At 37.6% G+C, this 22,509-nt stretch overlaps 1 protein-coding gene and 1 pseudogene across 2 annotated transcripts in view; both read left to right on the forward strand.

Moving 5' to 3' along the window:
• DAB1 (DAB adaptor protein 1) overlaps positions 1-22,509 on the forward strand; it is a 1,148,653-nt gene that overhangs the window by 447,452 nt on the left and 678,692 nt on the right. The window lies entirely within an intron of this gene.
• LOC123955611 lies at positions 21,246-22,443 on the forward strand (annotated as a pseudogene).

Consider the following 22,509-nt stretch of genomic DNA (forward strand, 5'->3'; position numbering starts at 1 on the left):
AATATATGAAACAGCTGATTTTAGATGTGGAATAATAGGAAGCTCAGAAATGTGATCTCTAAGATAAAGGAAGCAACTGAAGTGAAAACTGCACTTGTCCTTGCTTTCTGCCTTGATGTGCTTCCTAGATTACAGCAGAGTGAAAGGGAAATCAAGTATAGCATGGAAAAATGAAGCTGAGGATGGGATGATAAGAATTCAGTGAGACTGAGACATCTGGAAGTAATAGAACAGAGATCCAGAGAAGAAGTTGGCATACAGAAAAAGAGCTCCAGAAATATGCACATAGATCCCCTTAAGACAATTTGCCGACTGCTAATCTGTGAATGTAGGGTTTTATATACCCTACAAACCTTACTCAGCCAGGCAAAGGATAACTAGAGAATTGCAAGCCACACAATTCCCAGAGCTGACAAGTGAGTTTGATTTCTGAGCAGCAGGAGTAGAGAGATTTTAACAAACACCCAGAAAATTCCTTAGACACCCAAGAAGGGTCGTGCCTTAGTGATTCATGCCTTAGTGGTAGAATAAGGGCTACTCTAGACTTGCAATGACAAACTTAATAACTATCATTGAAACGATCAGGCTGGTTCACTACTGACTGCCAAAATGAACTTCAGTACTCTTTAAAGGAAGACAACCAAAATCAAGAGAGTCAATACCAACACATTTATGATGGCCAACAGCTAAAAACCAAAAACAAACAAAAACTTATAAGGCACATGAAAATGCAGGAAAATGTGACCTACAATTAGAAAAAAAGTTAGTAAATAAAGATCTAAGACATGATGGAATTAGTAAACAAGGACTTTATAATAGCTATTATATATTATATAACTCATGGTTTAAAGAAAACACTGAATATGAAGAGGAGAAAAATGAACTATATATATAAAAATATGTCAAATAGAACTAGAGTTGAAGAAGGTATCTGAAATTTAAAACTCAGTGGAAAGGCCTAACAATAGATTAAACACTGTGGAAAAAAAGATAAAAGAAATTCAAGACTTAACAATAGAAATGATCCAAAATGAAGCACAAGAAAGAAAAAAAAAAAAGAGCTAAATAAATTTCAGTAACAGTAACAGAGGGGCAATATTCAGTGATTTGCCTACAATTAGAATCTCAGAAGGAGAGAGAGAAGAAAAATTATGTGAAGAAATAATGGCTGAATTTTTTCATATTTAGCGATAAACTCGGAGTAAAGAAACTAAATGAAAATCAATTAAGATAAGCAAAAATAAAACTATATCAGGGTACATCCCAGCCAGATTTCTGAGAAATGATGATAAAATGGATATCTTAAATGAAGACTGAGGGGCCCTTGGATGGCTCAGTTTGTTAAGATCTGACTCTTGATTGTGGTTCGGGTCATGATCTCACGGGTTGTGAGACTGAGCCCTGCAATGGGGTTTGTGCTCAGCAGAGAGTCTGCTTGAGATTCTCTCTCTTCCTCTCTCTCCCTCTTCCATTGCCCCTGCCCCTCTCTTTCTCTCTGTCTCTAAAATAAATAAATGAATCTTAAAGAAGAAAGGAGAAGAGGAAGAAGAGGAGAAAAAGAAGAAGAAAACTACAAAGCATTGCTGAAAGAAATTTTTAAAAGGATTCAAACAAATGAAGAGTTTTACCATGTTGCCAGATTAGGGAACTCAAAAATTATTAAGGTATAATTAACATAAAATATCTTATTAGTTTCAAGTGTACATCATAGTGATTCAATATTTCTATACGTTATGAAATGAATCCCACCATAGGTCTGATTACCATCTGTCACTACACACAGTTATTACAATATTACTGACTATATTCCCTTTGCTGTGTGTCCCCATGTCTTATTTATTTTATTTTATTTTATTTATTTTTTTAATTAATTTATTTTTTTCAGCATAACAGTATTCATTGTTTTTGCACAACACCCAGTGCTCCATGCAATACGTGCCCTCCCTATTACCCACCACCTGTTCCCCTAACCTCCCACCCCCAACCCTTCAAAACCCTCAGGTTGTTTTTCAGAGTCCATAGTCTCTTATGGTTCGCCTCCCCTTCCAATTTTTTTTTTTTTATAAACATATAATGTATTTTTATCCCCAGGGGTACCCATGTCTTACTTATTTTAAAACTGGAAGTCTGTACCTTTTAATCACTTTATTTTTTTTTTTTTCCTTTTAATCCCTTTTACCTAGTTCACCTGCCCCCCTTCCTCTACCTCTCTGGTAACTACTAGTTTGTTTCTTTTATCTCTGAATCTGTTTCTGTTTTGTTTTCTTTTGAAGATTCCATCTGCAAGTTAAATCATATGGTATTTGTCTCTGTCTGGCATTTCACTTAACATAATACCCTCTTGGTCCATCCATATGTCACAAATGGCAAGATTTCATCCTTTTATGGCTGAGTAATATTCCATTGTGTGTATATATGTATATGTGTGTGTATGTATATATGTATGTGTATACACCACACACACACATATATATATATCTCACTTCTTCATTCATGTATAATGAACATTTAGATTCCTTCTGTATCTTAGCTATTGTAAATAATGCTGCAATAAACATGGGGTGCATGTATCTCTTGAACTAGTGTTTTCATTTCCTTCAGATAAATACCCAGAAGTGGAATTGCTGGATTGTGTAGTATTTCTATTTTAAATTTTTTGAGGAACCTGAATGCTGTTTTCCATGGTGGCTGCACCAATTTGCATTTCCACCAACAGTGTATGTGAATTCCTTTTTCTCACATCCTCTTCAACACTTGTTATTTCTTCTCTTTTTGATACTAACCCTTCTGACTGGTGTGAGGTAATATCTCCTTGTGGTTTTGGTTTACAGTACCCTAATGATTAGTGTTGAGCATCTTTTCATGTGTCTATTGGCCATGTGTGTATCATTTTTGGAAAAAAGTCTAATCAGATCCTTTGCCCATTTTTAAATTATGATTTTTTTATATTAAGTTTTATAAGTTTTTAAACATATGTTGGCTATTAATCCCTTATCAGTTGTATGATTTGTAAATATCTTCTCTCATTTAGTACCTTGCCTTTTTGTTTCGTTGATGGTTTCCTTTACTGTATAAAAGCTTTTTAACTTAGCATATTCCCATTTGTTTATTTTAGTTTTTGTTTTCTTGTCTGACAAGACTGGTTCAAAAATAAATATTACTAAGACCTATATCAAGAACTTAACTGCTTATGTTTTCTTCTAGGAGTTTTATGATTTTGGATCTTACATTCAAGTTTTTTTTTTTTTAAGATTTTATTTATTTATTTGACAGAGAGAAATCACAAGTAGGCAGAGAGGCAGGGAAAGAGAGAGAGGAAGGGAAGGAGGCTCCCCACTGAGCAGAGAGCCTGATGCGAGGCTCAATCCTAGGGTCCTGGGATCATGACCTGAGCTGAAGGCAAAGGCTTTAACCCACTGAGCTGCCCAGGTGCCCCTTACATTCAAGTTTTAATCCATTTTGAATTTATTTTTGTATATGGTGTAAGACAGTGGCCCAGTTTAGTTTTTTTTTCATGTAGCTTTCAGTTTTTCCAACACCATTTATTGAAGAGACTGTCTTTTCCACCGTTGTATACTCTTGCCTACTTTGTCATAGATTGTTTGACCATATATGTGTGGGTTTATTTCTGGGCTTCCTATTCTATTACATTGTTCTATGTTTTTGTTTTTGTGCAAGTACCATACTGATTTGATTACTATAGCTTTAGATTATAGTTTGAAATCAAGAAGCATAATACCTCTAGCTTTGTTCTTTCTCAAGATTTCTTTGGCAATTTGAAGGCTATTGTGGTTTAATACAAATTTTAGAAATCATTTTTCTATTTCTTTGAAAAATGCCATTGGTATTTTGATGGGATTGCATTGAATCTGTAGATTGCGAGTAGTGTAGACATTTTGATAGTATTAATCCTTCCAATTCATAAACACAGAATATCTTTCCATTTCTTTGTGTTGTCTTCAGTTTCTTTAACCAATGTCTTACAGTTTTCAGAGTATAAGTATTTTATCTCCTTGGATAAATTTATTCCTAGGTTTTTTTAATTCTTTTGATGCAATTGTAAATAGAATTGTCTTCTTAATTTCTTTTTTCTGATAGCTCATTATTAGTGTATACAAATGCAAGTAATTTCTGTATGTTAATTTTGTATCCTGTGACTTTACTGAATTCATTTATTAGTTCTAATAGTTTTTTGTGGAGACTTTAGGGTTTTCTACATGTAAAATCATGTCATCTGTGAATAATGACAGTTTTACTTCTTTATTTACAGTTTAGATGCCTTTCATTTATTGTTTTGCCTAATTTCTGTGGCTAAAATCTCAAAATTTTTAAATGTGTCCTTTCTCTCCAAATTGATACACTGATCCAATGCAGTCCCAATCAGAATCACAGCAGGCCTGTTTTTGTTTTTGTTTTTACCATTAAAAATTGACTAAAAATAGCCTATTCTAAACTTTATATGGAAATGAAAACAAACAAACAAACACACAAGAATACCCAACTTTTGTAGCAACATGGACGGGACTGGAAGAAATTATGCTAAGCGAAATAAGTCAAGCAGAGAGAGTCAAGTATCATATGGTCTCACTTATTTGTGGAGCATAACAAATAACATGGAGGACATGGGGAGATGGAGAGGAGAGGGAGTTGAGGGAAACTGGAAGGGGAGATGAACCATGAGAGACTATGGACTCTGAAAAACAACCAGAGGGTTATGAAGGGGCGGCGGGGGGTGCGGGGGGGTGGGGTGGGAGGTTGAGGAACCAGGTGGTGGGTAATAGGGAGGGCACGTACTGCGTGGAGCACTGGGTGTGATGCCAAAACAATGAACACTGTTATGCTGTAAATAAAAAAATAAAAATAAATAAATAAATTAAAAAAAAAAACACACAAGAATAGCCAAAACAACATTGAAAAAGATGAACAAAATTGGAGAACTTATAATACTTTATTTCAGAGCATTATAAAACTATAGTAATCAACATAGAATAGAACTTATACAAGCATATAATTCAATGGAACAGAAGAGAAATTCCAGAAATAGACCTACTCATATACAGTAGTGCCCCCCTCACCCACAATTTCACCTTCCATGGCTTCAGTTACTCACAGTCAACTATTATCTGCAAGTAGATGAACTTCCTCTTGACATATTGTTAGAAGGTCAATAATAGCCTAATGCTACATCATAGCGTCTACATCATTTACCTCACTTTATCTCATCACATGGGCATTTTATTATCTCATATCATCACAAGAAGAGATTAGTAGAGTAATATATTTTGAGAGAGGAAGACCACATTCACATAACTTTTATTACAGTATATTGTTATAATTATTCTTTTGTATTATTAGCTATTATTGTTAATCTTTTACAGTGTCTAATTTATAAACTCCACCATAGATATGTATATAGAGGAAAAAGCATAGTATATATAGGGTTCAGTACATTTGTGGTTTCAGGCATCCACTAGGGGTCTTGGAACATACCCACCATAGATAAGAGGGAATTACTGTATGTTTAATCAATTATCACCAAAGTTGCTAAAACAATTCAGTGCAGGGAAAGACTGGTTTTTTACCATACAGTGGCAGAATACTTGAATATTCATAGGAAGAGGAAAGTACTTGATCCTTATCTCACCCCATAAACCAAAATGACTCGAAATGGATAATAAACCCACACAGAAGGGCTGAAACTATGAACCTTTTAAAGGAAAACAATAAGCAAATATGATAACCTTGAAGTGTTTTTTTAAGACATAAAGCATGAGATATAAGGAAATACATAAATTTTACTTCCCCCAAATTACTAATTTTTCCTCTCTAAAGACACTGAAGAAAATGAAAAACCTGAGAGTGAGAGAAAATACGTGTATATCAGATAAGTGACTGGTATCCAGAATGTATGTGTACACACAACTCAATTACAAGAAGATTAACAATCTTACATGGCCAAAGATCTGAACATTTGCTTCACAAAGAAGATATACAATTGGCCAATAAATACATGAAAAGATGCTGTATCAGGTTCCTAGAGCACTTCTAAGTACTGTGAATGGGGTGACTGAATAGAATAGAACTTTATTCTCTCACAGGTCTACAGGCTAGAAGTCTGAAATCAAGGTGTCAGTAGGGTGGCACTCCTTCTGAAGCTCTAGGGAAGTGTCTGTTCCATGCCTCTCTTTCAGGTTTAAGTGGTTGTTGGCAATCCTTGGCATTCCTAGGTTTGTAGTTATATACTCCGTTCTCTGTCTCCATCTTCACATGACATTCTTTTCTATGTGTGCACCAGCATATATCTACATAATCTTCTTCTAAGGATACCAGCCATTGGTAGTAGTAGTATTACTACCAATAGGTAATAGGGCCCACTAAAATTCATTTTGACTTTATCTTAACGTGATTAAATCTGCAAAGACCCCACTACTAATAGGGTCACATTCACAGATACTGGGGGTTAGGTCTTCAACATACCTTCTGTGGGGACACAGTCCAACCTACTACAGATGCTTACCATCATCAGGGAATTAAATATCAAAACCACAATGAGAATGCTTACTGAAATGGCTGGGGTTGTTTTGTTTTGTTTTGTTTGAGAATACTAAGTGTTGGCAGCAATGTTGAACAAATAGAATTCCCATGCATTGCCAGTAGGGAGTAAAATGGTACAGCCATTTGGGAAAACAGCCAATTTCTTAAAAAGTTAAACATGTTATTACCAGAGGCCCAGAAATTCCACTCCTAGATTTTTACCTAAAACGAATGAAAACATACATCTAGACACAGACTCACATGTTAATATTCATAGCAGCTTTATGCACAGTAACCAAACCTGGAAACACCCAAAATATCCATTAACCATTGAATGGATGAACAAATTGTTGCAGATCTATGCAAGGGAACAACAGCGGTAAAAGGTTTTGGTCCATGTAATGACTTGAATGCCCCTCAGAATTAGTATGGTGAGTGTAAGAAGTCAGAGACCAAACCTACAGTATGACTAAATTTATATGAATTTCTAGAATAAAGAAAGCTAATCTATAATGACAACAATCAGATGATGGTTTTCTTGGGTGGGGTGTGGAGTGGGGAAATTTACTGAAAAACATCATAAAGCAACTTTTGGGAATTGATAAAAATGTTCTGTATCTTGATTGTGTTGGTGACTACATAAGTGTATACATTTGCTGAAACATAATGAGTATACTTAAAATAGGTTCATTTTATTTCATGTAAATTATGCATCAATAAACTGATTTTTTAAATATAGCCATCTGTTATTGGAATGGAGCTCCTCTGGGATAACTGCTCTTCTCTAAGTCACTTTTAAGCCGGGCACTTGTGAGAACTAAATAGAACAACATCCACTAACATCCTGTGCCCCGCCTATTGTAAATAGTCAATCAGAGTACTTTCCTGTTAGGAAATTTTAGGACCTATGACATAGTGTTAATGTTTATATTTATATTTATTCAGTGGTTGCTAGTTATTCTATTTCACAGATGTGGACAATTATACCATTTTCTGAATTTTGCTGGTCTTGTAGCTTTTATAAATTACAAACTTCTAATATAAACTTGATTGTAGTATAGTAGAGAGAGCGGGTAGACTTTACTGCTAATCAGCTGGTGGTTTAAATTCTGGCCTTGCCATGTACCAGCTGTACATCATTCAGTCCTTAAAAATATCTATTAAGCAATTGTGATGTACCAGGTCACCAGGCATAGGGGATGTGCATTAAGGGGATGTATTCCTAGCCTCATGGAACTTATAATTCAATCCTTCAATTTATTTTCCTTCTCCAGGTTTCTGGGTTTTGCCATCTGTAAATTGGGTTGTCCCTGCCAACTCAGGGTGGTTTTGATGATTAAGTGAGATGACCAAGTAATCCTCCTGCCCCACCTGTGTGTCTTTCCAACTCCTTACTGTGCTCTTGTTCTCTCCTATCTTATCTATCCTATCATGTCCTCTCCTCTCCAGGCATGAATTTTTTAAATTATTGAAGTATAATTGAAATACAAAGTTATATTAATTTCACATGTACAGCATATTAAGCAATTCTATACATTACTCAGTGCTCACCACAATAAGTGTAGTTGCCATCTGTCATCATACAACATTGTTACAATATTATTGATTATATTCCCTATGAGGTACTTTTCATCTCCATGACTTACTCATTTATAACTGAAGTCTGTACCTCTGAATCTTTCACCTATTTCACCCATCCTTTCCACCTCCTCCCCTCTAGCAACCTCCAGTTTGTTCTCTGTGTTTAAGAATCTGTTTGCATTTGCTTTTTGTTCTTTTGCATTTTTATGTTCCACATGTGACATCATAAATGGTATTTATCTTTCTCTGTCTGATTCATTTACTTAGTATGGTACCTTGTAGGTCAATTCTTATTGTCACAAATGGCAAGATCTCACAACAGTGAGATTGGTTAATACCAAAAAGTCAAGAAATAACAAGTGTTGGTGGGGATGTGGAGAAAAAGGAACCCTCATGTGCTATTGGTAGGAATGTATGTTGGTGCAACCACTGTGGAAAGCAGTATGGACATTCCTCAAAAAATTAAAAATAGAAATGCCGTATGATTCAGAAATTCCATCATGAATCTTTTTCATGTCTCTTTCTATAATATACCACAAATGCCAATATTTGTTTCTTTTCTTTTTTCCCCCTTATTTTATTTTATTATTATTTTTTAATTAACATACAATGTATTATTTGCCCCAGGGGTACAGGTCTGTAAATCATCAGGCTTACACATTTCACAGCACTCACCATAGTACAAACTCTCCCAAATAGCCATAACCCAGCATCCTTATCCCTACTCCCCTATCCCCCAGCAACTCTCAGTTTGTTTTGTGAGATTAAGAGTCTCTAATGGTTTGTCTCCCTCCCGATCCCATCTTCTTTCACTTTTCTCCTCCCTACCCCACATGACCCCCAACCCTGCCTCTCAAATTCCTCAGATCAGAGAGATCATATGATAATTGTCTTTCTGTGATTGACTTATTTAGCTTACCATAATACCCTCTAGTTCCATCCATGTCACTTCAAACAGCAAGATTTTGGTTTTTTGATGGCTGCATAGTACTCCATTATGTCTATATACCACATCTTTTTTGTCCATTCATCTGTTGATGGACATCTAGGCTCCTTCCATAATTTGGCTGTTGTGGACATTGCTGCTATAAACAGTCAGGTGCACTGCCCCTTCGAATTACTACATTTGTATCTTTAGGGTAAATACCCAGTAGTGTGTTTGCTGGTTCATAGGGTAGCTCTATTTTCAACTTTTTGAGGAACTTCCATACTGTTTTCCAGAGTGGCTGCACCAGCTTGCATTCCCACCAACAGTGTAGGAGGTTTCCCCTTTCTACACATCTTCGCAAACATCTGTCATTTCCTGACTTGTTAATTGTAGTCATTGTGAGTAGTGTGAGGTGGTATCTCACTGTGGTTTTGATTTGTATTTCCCTGATTATGAGTGATGTGGAGCACTTTTTCATGTGTCTGTTGGCCATTTGGATGTCTTTGCAAAAATGTCTGTTCATGTCTTCTGCCCATTTCTTGATTGGATTATTTGTTCTTTGGGTGTTGAGTTTCATAAGTTTTTTATAGATTGTGGATATTAGCCCTTTATCTGATATGTCATTTGTGAATATCTTCTCCCATTCTGAAAGTTGTCTTCTGGTTTTATTGACTGTTTCCTTTGCTGTGCAAAAGCTTTTGATCTTGACGAAGTCCCAATAGTTCATTTTTGCCCTTGCTTCCCTTGCTTTTCACGATATTTCTAGGAAGAAGTTGTTGTGGCTGAGGTCGAAGAGGTTGCTGCCTGTGTTCTCCTCAAGGATTTTGGTGGATTCTTGTCTAACATTGAAGTCTTTCATTCATTTTGAGTCTAGTTTTGTGTGTGGTGTAAGGAAATGGTCCAGTTTCATTTTTCTGCATGTGGTTGTCCATTTTTCCCAACACCATTTGTTGAAGAACTGTCTTTTTTTCATTGGACATTCTTTCCTGTTTTGTCAAAGATTAGTTAACCATAGAGTTGAGAGTCCATTTCTGGACTCTCTATTCTGTTCCATTGATCTATGTGTCTGTTTTTGTGCCAATACCATACTGTCTTGATGAAGACAGCTTTGTAATAGAGCTTGAAGTCTGGAATTGTGATGCCACCAACTTTAGTTTCCTTTTTCAACATTCCTCTGTGTATTCAGGGTCTTTTCTGTTTCCATATAAATTTTAGGATAATTTTTTCCATTTCTTTGAAAAAAATGGATGGTATTTTGATAGGGATTGCATTAAATGTGTAGATTGCTTTAGATAGCATAGACATTTTCACAATATTTTTTCTTCCAATCCATGACCATGGAACGTTTTTCCATTTCTTTGTGTCTTCCTCAATTTCTTTCATGAGTACTTTATAGTTTTCTGAGGTTAGGTTTGCCTAACCTCTTTGGTTAGGTTTATTCCTATGTATCTTATGGTTTTGGGTGTAATTGTAAACAGGATTGACTCCTTAATTTCTCTTTCTTCTGTCTTGCTGTTAGTGTATAGAAATGCAACTGATTTCTGTGCATTGATTTTATATCCTGACATATTACTGAATCCCTGTATGAGTTCTAGCAGTTTTGGAGTGAAGTCTTCTGGGTTTTCCACATAAAGTATCGTATCATCTGCAAACAGTGAGAGTTTGACTTCTTCTTTGCCTGTTTGGATGCATTTTATTTCTTTTTGTCGTCTGACTGCTGAGACTAGGACTTCTAGTACTATGTTAAATAGCAGTGGTGATAATGGACAGCCCTGCCATGTTCCTGACATTGGGGGGAAAGCTCTCAGTTTTTCCACATTGAGAATTATATTTGCTGTGGGTTTTTTGTAGATGGCTTTGATGGTATTGAGGTATGTATGCTCTATCCCTACACTTTGAAGAGGTTTGATCAAGAAAGGATGCTGTGCTTTGTCGTGTGCTCTTTTTGGCATCTATTAAGAGTATATATGGTTCTTCTTTCTCTTAATTAATGTATTGTATCACATTGATTGATTTATGGATGTTGAACCAACCTTGCAGCCCAGGAATAAATCCCACTTGGTCATGATGAATAATCCTTTTAATGTACTCTTGGATCCTATTGGCTAGTATTCTGGTGAGAATTTTTGCATGCATGTTCATCAGGGATATTGGTCTATAATTCTCTTTTTTGATGGGATCTTTGTCTGGTTTTGGGATCAACGTCATGCTGGCCTCATAAAATGAGTTTGGAAATTTTCTTTCCATTTCTATTTTTTGGAACAGTTTCAGGAGAATACATATTAATTCTTCTTTAAATGTTTGGTAGAATTCCCCCTGGGAAGCTATCTGGCCCTGAGCTCTTGTTTGTTGGGAGATTTTTGATGACTGCTTCAATTCCTTACTGGTTATGGGTCTGATCTGGTTTTCTGTTTCTTCCTGGTTCAGTTTTGGTAGTTTATATGTCTCTAGGAATGCATCTATTTCTTCCAGGTTGTCAAATTTGCTGATGTATAATTACTCATAATATGTTCTGATAATTGTTTGTGTTTCTTTGGTGTTGGCTGTGATCTCTCCTCTTTCATTCATGATTTTATTAATTTGGGTCATTTCTCTTTTCTTTCTGATGAGTCTGGCCAGGGGTTTATCAATCTTATTAATTCTTTCAAAGAATAAGCTCCTAGTTTCATTGATCTGTTCTGCTGTTCTTTTGGTTTCTATTTCATTGATTTCTGCTCTGATCTTTATGATTTCTCTTCTTCTTCTGGGTTTGGGGTTTCTTTGCTGTTCTTTCTTCAGCTCCTTAGCTGTAGGGTTATGTTGTATACTTGAAACCTTTCTTGTTTCTTGAGAAAGGCTTGTATTGTTTTATACGTTCCTCTCAGAACCCCCTTTTCTTCATCCCAAAGATTTTGAACAGTTGTATTTTCACTTTTATTTGTTTCCATATTTTTAAAAAAATTCTTCTTTAATTTCCTGGTTGACTCATTCATTCTTCAGTAGAATGCTCTTTAGCCTCCATGTATACGAGTTCTTTCCAACTTTCCTCTTGTGATTGAGTTTGAGTTTCAAAGCATTACGGTCTGAAAATATGCAGGGAATGATCCCGGTCTTTTGGTACTGGTTGAAACCTGATTTGTGACCCAGGATGTGATCTATTCTGGAGAATGTGCCATGTGCACTAGAGAAGAATGTGTATTCTGTTGCTTTGGGTTGGAATCTTCTGAATATATGTCCATCTGGTGATGTCCATCTGGCCCAGTGTGTCACTTAAAGCCTTTATTTCCTTGTTGATCTTTTCTCAGATGATCTGTCCATTTCAGTGAGGGGGTGTCAGAGTACCCTACTATTATTATATTATTATTGATGTGTTTCTTTGATTTTGTCATTAATTGGTTTATATAATTGTCTGCTCCCATGTTAGTGTCATAGATATTTAAAATTGTTAGATCTTCTTGTTGGACAGACCCTTTAAGTATGATATAGTGTCCTTCCTCATATCTTATTATAATATTTGGCTTAAAATCTAATTGATCTGATATAAGGATTGCTATCCTAGCTTTCTTTTGATGTCCATTAGCATAGTAAATTTTTTTCTACCCCCTTACTTTAAATCTGCAGGTGGTGTCTTTTGGTCTAAAGTTAGTTTCTTGTAGACAGCGTATCGATGTGTCTTGTTTTTTTTTTATCCATTCTGATACCCTGTGTCCTTTGATTGGGGTATTTAGCACATTTACATTCAGGGTAACTGTTGAAAGATATGAATTTAGTGCCATTGTATTGCCTGTAAGGTGACTGTTACTGTATATTGTCTCTATTCCTTTCTGGTCTGTTACTTTTAGGCTCTCTCTTTGCTTAAAGGACCCCTTTCAATATTTCCTGTAGGCCTGGTTTGGTGTCTGCAAATTCTTTTAGTTTTTGTTTTTCCTGGAAGCTTTTTATCTGTCCTATTTTTAATGACGGTCTAGGTGGATATAGTATTCTTGGCTGCATATTTTTCTCATTTAGTGCTCTGAATATATCATGCCAGTCCTTTCTGGCCTGCCAGGTCTCTGTGGATAGGTCTGTTGCCAATCTAGTATTTCTGCCATTGTAGGTTAACAGACCTCTTGTCCCAAGTTGCTTCCAGGATTTTCTCTTTGTCACTGAGACTTGTAAGTTTTACTGTTAGATGGCAGGGTGTAGACCTATTTTTATTGATTTTGAAGGGGTTTCTCTGTGCCTCCTGGATTTTGATGCTTGTTCCCTTTGCTAAATTAGGGGAATTCTCTGCTATAATTTGCCCCTCTCTCTCTTCTCCTTCTGGGATCCCAATTATTTTAATATTGTTTCGTCTTATGGTATCATTTGTCTCTAATTCTCCCCTCATGATCCAGTAGTTGTTTATCTCTTTTTTTCAGCTTCTTTATTCTCTGACATTTGGTCTTCTATATCACCTATTCTCTCTTCTGCCTCATTTGTCCTAGTAGTAAGAGTCTCCATTTTTTACTGCACTTCATTAATAGCTTTTTAATTTCAACTTGGTTAAATTTTAGTTCTTTTATTTCTCCAGAAAGGGATTCTCTAGTATTTTCCGTGCTTTTTATCAAGCTCAGCTAGCACCTTGATAATCGTCATTCTGAACTCTGGTTCTGACTTATTTCTAATGTCTGTATTGATTAGATCCCTAGCCATCAGTACTGCCTCTTTTTTTTTTTTTTTTTTTTTTTGGTGCGTTTTTGTGCCTTGTGGTTTTATCCACATAAGAATAGATGAATGAGAGAACAAAATACTTAAAGGGTAGCAATGACCCCAGGAAAATATACACTAACCAAATCAGAAGAGACCTGAAACCAGGGGAAGAGGAAAGAGGGGGGAAAAGGAAAAATAAATATTTATGTTTATACTTATATGTATATTTACATTTATATATATTTGGGGGAGGTAGTTTCTTCTAACAGACCAAAATACACCCAATCAAGTGTGTGGTTCTGCTCTATTCTATTCTATAGGACTGGTGAATAAAGCAGAACCACACACTTGGTTTTGGTGTATTTTGATCTATTAGAAGAAACTACCTCCCAAAATTTTAATGAAGATAAACATATATACAAATAAGGGTAAATATGATGAAGGGATGGAATATGACTATAAAGATGAAAATGTAAGAAGATTCTTAAAAAGAAATTGATAAGAAGTTGATTGAAAAAAGAAAAAAAAGAGGAAAGAATGTGATCAGGCTGGAGAGTAAAACAAAGCCATGTGCTAGATTTAGGGTATATTTTGATCTATTAGAAGAAATTGGGTGCCAAAACTTTAAAGAATAAAAACCTATATGTATACAAAAAGAAGGTTAAATACAATGAAGGGATAAAATATGACCATAACAATGAAAATTTTAAAATATTTTTAAAAGGTATTGATAAGATAAAATAGTTTTAAAAATGTTAAAATAGGAAAGAGGAAAAATTTAAAAAATAGAATAAGAAAAAAATAAAATTAAAAAAATTAACTGTGAAAGACTAAAGGATCATGGGGGAAAAGCCATGAATTCTATGTGTTGCTTTCCCCTAGCTCTGGAGTCCTGCAGTTCTTGTTGATAGTAAACTTGGTCTTGGCTGGATGTTCTTGCTAATCTTCTGGGGGAGGGACCTGTTGCTGTGATTCTCAGATACCTTTGCCTGAGGCAGAATTGCACCACCCTTGCCAGGGGCCAGGCTAAGATCTGCTTGGGTTTGCTCTTGGGAGCTTGTGTTCCCTGAATATTTTCCATGTAGCTTTGGAGGATGGGAATGAAGATGGCGGCCTCCCAATCTCCACCTAGAGGAGCTGAGAGTCAGGGCCTCACTCAGTGCACCCTCAGAGAAAAGAGGTCAATCCTTCCCATCTCCCTGGTCTCTTGCCACACTCTGAGCTCACCCAGTCTGTGATTGAGAGTTTCTATCTCTGGCACACAGCCCTGATTGGAGTGTCCAAACCCGGCAGATTCCTGCAGCACATTCTCATGCTGCTCCTCCTGGAGAAGGAATGTGAGTCTCCCTGGATCTGCTGCTTATGGGGTTCCTGCTGGAAGAACAGTGGCCCAACTGTGCCTTGAATCATGGTTTAAGGTAACCCTGAGCTGAGAGCCCCCCCTTTGTCTCTGAGACTGGCTTCCCCACTCTGATACCTGGGAGATCTGCCCCACACAGACATCCCTGGTCTTTTTGTGACCCCGTGGGTCCTGAAACCACACTGTGCCGGCAAGGGCTCCCCTGCCCCACCCTTAACCTCTGGAGCAACGTCCCTCAGTGGAGCAGACTTCTGAAAGTTCTGATTTTGTGCTGGGCTGTTCTATTGCTTGCCTGGAGCCAGCCACTCCCCCCACAGTCTCTCTTCCCATATATCACCTCAGATTCACTTCTCCACACATCCTACCTTCCGGAAAGTGATCGATTTTCTGCTCCTGGAATTGCTGTTCTTCTCTCTGCTATTGAGTTTGCAGGTGCTCACAATGGTTTGATAATTATCTAGCTAAACACCTGGGACTTGATAATATTTAGGTCTCCTATTCCCTCACCATCTCTCTCCCCCCTCCTCCACTTGTTTCTAAGCTAAAACTTCTGAATGAATTCTTTCAGCTTTTTTCCTATTTAAATTATTTTATTATTAAACTTATATTGGATAATATTTTAAAAATAAAGAATAGTTCCTGGACTGATTTTTGGATTATCCAAATTTAAGTGGAGTATGATATTCCTTAGCAATAACTCTTCATATTTGTATGACATTTTACCTTTACAAAGCCTTTTTATATCTATTATTTCATTTAATCCTCTCAATACTTCTGTGAGGGGCAATTCTGTGGGGACCCCGTCTCACATTTAAGAACTTTTTCTGTATCTTCATTTAATAAACTTCTATTGCTTTATTATTATTATTATTATTTAAATTTTATTTTATTTTTTTCAGTGTTCCAAGAAGACAATGTATTTTTTTTTCATTAACATATAATGTATTATTAGCCCCAGGGGTACAGGTCTGTGAATCCCCAGCACTCACCATAGCACATACCTTCCCAATGTCCATAACCCCACCACCCTCTCCCTACCCCCCTTCCCCTGGCAACCCTGTTTGTTTTGTGAGATTAAGAGTCTCTTATGGTTTGTCTCCCTCCCAATCCCATCTTGTTTCATTTATTCTTTTCCTACCCCCTAAACCCCCCACATTGCATCTCTACTTCCTCATATCAGGAAGATCATATGATAGTTGGCTTTCTCCAACTGACTTATTTTGTTAAGCATAATACCCTCTTAAACTTCTATTGCTTTACTCACAAAAAAATAAATAAAAATACTTCTGTGAGGTCAGTGAAGGAATTATCATGTCTATTGTCTAGATTAGTGTACCAAGGCATATCTATATTAAGAGTATTGAGACAGGAAAGCCTGGGTGGTTCAGTCGGTTAAGCATCCAACTCTTGATCTCAGCTCAGGTCATGGTCTCAAGGTTAAAAAAAAAAACAAAAGGATTTAGATCAGAGATGTAATTTGAACGTGCTTATGCTTTTCATTTGTTTATGTATTTAACCACATTTATTGGCAACTGATTATATGTTGGATATAATGTGATCCTGGCCTTAAGAAGTTCATTGTCTATTAGGGCATGCAGCCTGCAAGTGGAGAGCAGTAAAAGGATATGGATGCATGTATCAGGTAAGGGTTGTCAATGAGGATCAGAAGATCAGCCTTGTTGGCACATATGGAAAGTGCATTACAATGTGCCACTTAAGCAGAGTATTGAGTCTCATCAGGACTTCCCCGATGAAAGAGGAAGGAAAAGTCCTTCCTAAAATATCCCCAAACAAGAAGACTTAGAAATTGATACTTAATTTCTACTCTCATTTGTGCAAAGTAAGTCTTCACTATAAGTCTCCTACTTCCTGCCTCCCCCACCCCACCCCAAAAGAGAAAGAAAAAAATCACAGAGAAGAAAGTCACAGTCATTCAGGCCCTTACCAACTGGGCCTAGATTTCTGGATAGAAGGAGGAAACAAGGGCTTGTTTCCTGCGGTTATTTCTTGTGCCACCTTCCTTCAGACCTTGGCTTTGCTCAAGCTGGATGGATCCTATCCAGGGAGGAAGGGCAAAAGGTGTTTGTATTCATCAGTATGCATTTCTTTGAAACTGGCCACCAGTGAGCAATCAGATCACCCTGGAATATTCTTAAGCTTCCTACATGTTTGATTAGTTTTTCCCAGTAGGAAATGAAACAAAAGAAGCAGCTATTAAGAGAGCTTGCTCTCTGCATGGCCTTAGACTGGCTCCTGGTGTCACGGTGATCTTCAGAGCAGACAGGAAGGTCGGAATCATTCCAGGTGTTGAATGGAAAGACTGGAGCTGGATGTGCTTAGTCTTTGTGGTGGATGGGAGCAGAGGAGGGCAGGATAATCTGAGATCTCTTTTTGATGTTCCAGAGGCTGTTAGACACTCTTGCTTCAATGTTCCTCTCTATAAAAGAAGATTATTCATGTATAAGATTCGTCCATGTATCCATTCTCTTAGTGACCCGTAGAGCATGGCCCTCTGCTAGATGTCAAGGATACAAGAGTAAAATATGAGTAAGATACAGCTCCCAAAGGAATTCTTGCAGAAAATGGGGGTGAATGGACATTAAGGCAACATAGGCTCAGATAATGGGGCCAGGTCATCCTAAAATAGGCAGCGGGGAGCTATGTGGGGATGTGAAAAGGAAAAGCCTGGTTGATGGTGTGGTGAAAGAGCAAATTCTGGTGGAGAAGAGAAATGTCCAAAGAAGGTCTTTCACATTTTTCTATAATAAGTGATATAAGACCTCTCTTCCAAGACCCCTATAAAATATTAGGGAAAATTTATGTGGCTTATTAATATTTGGTGAAATGGATCATCTTCGGGAAGAAAGAAGTGCTGATATCTGCTTTATAAGAAGCTGGGCACAGGAAAAAAGTAAGCCAATATTTAAATACATAAATGCATACATCTGTTTACATGTGTATATATAGATACACATATATCTATGTAACTAATATATATATATCATGTATACATATATATGCACACTGTGTGTGTATACACTATACATATATGTGTGTGTGTGTATATACACATATATATGTACACACATACATACACTATACATGTATATATGTATGTATGGTATATATGTATATGTGATATATATGTAACTTCCCTAAAAAAGCTTCTTGGAGAACAAACAAGAATGTTAATTGGATAACTTGTTCTTAGTGAACTAGCATGAGCTAACACTTACGTACTTACTACGCACCAGGTCCCTTTCTAGGCACCTTAAATGCAATAGGTCTTCTTCAGTCCTTACAGTAACTTTACTGGGTAGGTGCTACCATTATCACCCTTTTGCAGACAAGGAATCTGAGAAACAGAAGTTCAGTTACTTGCCCAAGGACAAATAGCAAGTAAGAAATCGAGAGTGAGTTTTGGATCCAGGCAGCCTGGATCTAGGACCTCAACTCTTTTCTGCCCTATTACATAACATATGATTCACTTTTAATATTTTGTAAGGAGTCAAATCCTTTAAGGAGCCTGGAGTATGGATGGAGGACAAGGCAGATGCGTGTCAGGAACAGAAGCTTCCTCTGTTCATGGTGGCTTTAAGTGCATTGCTCCCTGAATTTGATTATAGATCCTTGGACAAGATTTGCTAAGTTGGTTCTTTTATTCAGTAGCTATTTATTGAGTAGCCACTGTGTGCCAGAAACCATTTGAGGTGGTAGAAAAAGAACAGTAAACCAAATAAGCAAAATCCCCATTAAGTATGGAATTTGCATAAGAAGGACAGAAGAACACTTGGATGGCTTGTACAGTCATGTACAATCATGATAACTGCTGTAGAGACAAGGGCTGTTGTGAGAGTATAGAGGAGGGAGGGGAGCTGCTGTAACATACAGGTGGTCCAGGGAAGCCTTGTTGACAAGGTGACTTTTGAACAGAGACCTGAAGGAAATGCAGGAGTGAGCCTCCATTATCTAGGAGAAGAGCACTGTTGGCAGAGGGAATGCCAAGTGGGAAAGCCTTGAAATTCAGTTGTACATGACCTGTGTGAGGAAGAGGTGGCGTCCAGTGCTTCTGGAAATAGGCTGAACTAGGAATAGTATGGTAACAGAGCAGGTGAGAAATTTAATGGAGACTTTGATTTTCACTGTGAGACAGGTAACCACAGGAAGGCAGAGGCAAGAAACAGTGATTTTTTTTTCTGCCCTGTGTCTTAAAAAGATTACTCTCACTGCTAGGTGAAAAACCAGGGATAAAGGGGCAAGAGTGGACACAATTATTGTTGCAGAAATCCAGGCAAGAGATGATGGTGGTAGGGTTGGAGGGTGATGAAAAGCGGTTAGGCTATATTTTGAAGGTTGAGTGTAGAGTTAACCACATTTGGAAGTTTTCACCCCATTGATGATACATACAGATGATAAAACTGGCTGAGATCACTTCCAGAGGGAGTCTTGGTAGAGAAGGAAACGTGTTCATGGGTGGAAGCCTGGGCAGCTCTGATCTTGAGAGATTGAAGAGACAGGAGAGATCAGCAAATAAGGCTAAGAAGGAGTAGCAGGGGAGAAAGGGAACACCAAGGGAGAGGAGTGTCCTGGGAGTCAGGTAAAAAATGTGCTTCACAGAGGAGGGTGACCACCTGTGCTGTGTGTGTGATGCTGCAGTCAGTAAGGAATGAGAAGTGAGTGTTGTGTTAGCAACATTGAGGTCACTGATGACCTTGGCAGAAGTTGCTTTCGTTCTGGTGGAGGGAGCTAAAGCCTGACCAGAGTGGATTTAGGAGAAAATTGAGTTACCTCTGGATATGCTTCTAGGTGAGGCTTTCATCTGAATGGAAATGGAATCTGCTTTCCTACTCCTCAGAGGCCTGAGTCTTGTCCTTACAAAACCAAGGCTCAAAGGCCCAGGGCTTTAGAAACCGCAAATAAGAAAGTAAAACCTTTGAACTTGGGAATAGTATTAACGTTGCCATCTAGGACTTGAAATGTTGGGAGTTACAGATCTTGCTCCAGGAAATAAAACGGAACCGTTGTTGGATTTATTCTGGTTCTCTGCCCAAGACTACAGCTAAAGAATCTCTGTAATATATTTACCTCGGGACTTTGTCCCCATGTCTTCTCTTGACAACAAAATGTCGTGTCCTCCAGAGTCTGGATTTCTTCTTCATAGTTAATGTGTCGGTATAGCGTCTTCTAAATTCCTGGTGTTGGGGGGTTTGCATGTTGAGCCTGGACATGGAGAAGTAAATTCTAGTTCCTACTCTGTTACTGGTTTATTGTGCAAAAATAATTATATCACTTATGTCACATTATATCACAAAATTACATCCTGTGTGCCTCAGCGTTTCCATTTAGTCTGGAAGGATAACTTTGAATTCCCTTAAATCTTATATTCTCTGATTCATTCTAAAATTCATCATGTTTTCCAAGTTTCCAATTTATTTCAGCTTTCCCTTCTTTATATTAATCACAATTCCTTTTTGCAAGAGGCATAGGGATATTTTCCAACCATTCAGTCATCTTTATGAATCTTCTGATTGGATACCTATAAATTGTGGAGAATAGCATTCAATCTTGATGTCCCCAAAATTCAAGACTGGCAACAAACTAGGAGTTGAGACCTGGGATCCTGGCCCCTTTGGCTGTTTCTTTGATTCTTTTTTTTTTTTTAAGATTTTATTTATTTATTTGACACAGAGAGAGAGATTGCAAGTAGGCAGAGAAGTAGACAGAGAGGGGGGGAAAGCAGGCTCCCCGCTGAGCAGAGAGCCTGATGCGGGGCTCTATCCCAGGACCCTGAGATCATGACCTGAGCCGAAGGCAGAGGCTTAACCCACTGAGCCACCCAGGTGCCCCTGTTTCTTTGATTCTTAAAGCTATGTCAGTGAAGTTCCAGCTATCTTTGGCTTGCTTTGTGTCCTTGGCCAAGGTGATTAATTTCTCTGTGCCTTGGCTTTTCAACTGAAAGGGGAATATCACTATCACATGTGTTGAGAGAACCTATGTGATAGTCCTTGTGACCTACCTGACAGTAACTGCTCTTACTTACCTATCTACTTACCTGCTAGATTCCTGCCAATTGTAGCTATCTGGTAATATCTATTCAATTCAGTCTCTTATGCAAAGATAGTCAGAGAGGCTCTCTTAACTAAGGACTTTAGAACTTTAGAAGTTAAATGAAAATCAAACACAGTATCAAGAATGAAAGTGCTCCTTGAACATTATTTACGTATCGCTGAAAATAAACCCCTGTACCTGGTTACCTATGAGAGCAGTGGTGCCGTCATTTTAAGGCCTCCTATTATCAATGTGAATCCATTCCAAATTAGCAGCCAATAGGAGAAATGTATTCCGTGAATGCACAGGAACTGACTTCACTAAGGCAAAAGTAGTTCTCTATGTCACTGTCACCGTGTTCGGTGAATATTATGAGAATCAATTTATAATTGAAGCAGCTGAGATGGTTTTTCCTAATGGAAAATCATATACCCTTCCAGAACTGGCTTAATAAAAGGAGATGGTGATATCTGATCTAAGCAGCAAAAAGTTGGAATCAGAGGAACTCCAGGAAATTTTCTGGAGCTTTCACAAGCTTCTGATCAAGGAACTCCAGGAAATTTTCTGGAGCTTTCACAAGCTTCTGATCAAGTTGTGTTTAAAGTTAGAAGTCATGGGTGTTGGGAATCAGATTGAGATTAAAATCTCGTTGACCAGAACTGACATTTTGCATGCATGTGATATCATAAAAAATGTAACTACTCATTATGGATGTAGTAACATTCAGGTGGCTCTCCCAGAAACATACCCTGTGGCTAACCATTTTCCATGTAATACGTTCAGAGGACTTCTAAGACATGACGTGGTAGCTACTGGATGCATGGAAGCACTTGCCTTTCCTCTGTGCATCCAAGAAGATATTGCTGATGAACTTGGTTTGGACATCTCTGCAGCAAAGGTAGTTCATATAAGGGATCTTTAAGCCACTGAATTTCAGGTAGTATTCATTACCCTTCTTCTTGGCCTCCTAAAGACCATAGCCACAAATAGTAAGATGCCCCTTCTTCTGAAACAGAAATCTCTGATGGTAGAAGACTCCAGCAGAGACCTAGATGAAAGAAGCTACAGGCATCTCAGTGCTGTTTAATACAGTAAGAATCCTTAGTCGAGATACTCTGTGGGCTTCTGGACAGAATTATACAGCCATTTAAGGTGCTTCCTGGTGAAAAGAAGGGGGGAATATGTGATCAAAGCATCTGAAGGCCCTTCTCCTGGGTGATGTGTCGAGATCTTTGTCAGAGCTCAAAGTTTGGGGTTGGTGCTTCATCCTGATGCCCTCACCAAATTTGAGCTGACCATGTCCTGCTCCTCCCTGGAAATCAATATCAGGCTCTGTTGGTGAAGATGGGTCTCTGCTGTTGGTTCTCTTCATGAGTGCCTCCTTCTCTGCCCTTGCTGTCCTTTTGTT

This window comes from Meles meles, chromosome 1 (genome assembly GCF_922984935.1).
Source record: "Meles meles chromosome 1, mMelMel3.1 paternal haplotype, whole genome shotgun sequence".
In the NCBI taxonomy this organism is placed as follows: domain Eukaryota; kingdom Metazoa; phylum Chordata; class Mammalia; order Carnivora; family Mustelidae; genus Meles; species Meles meles.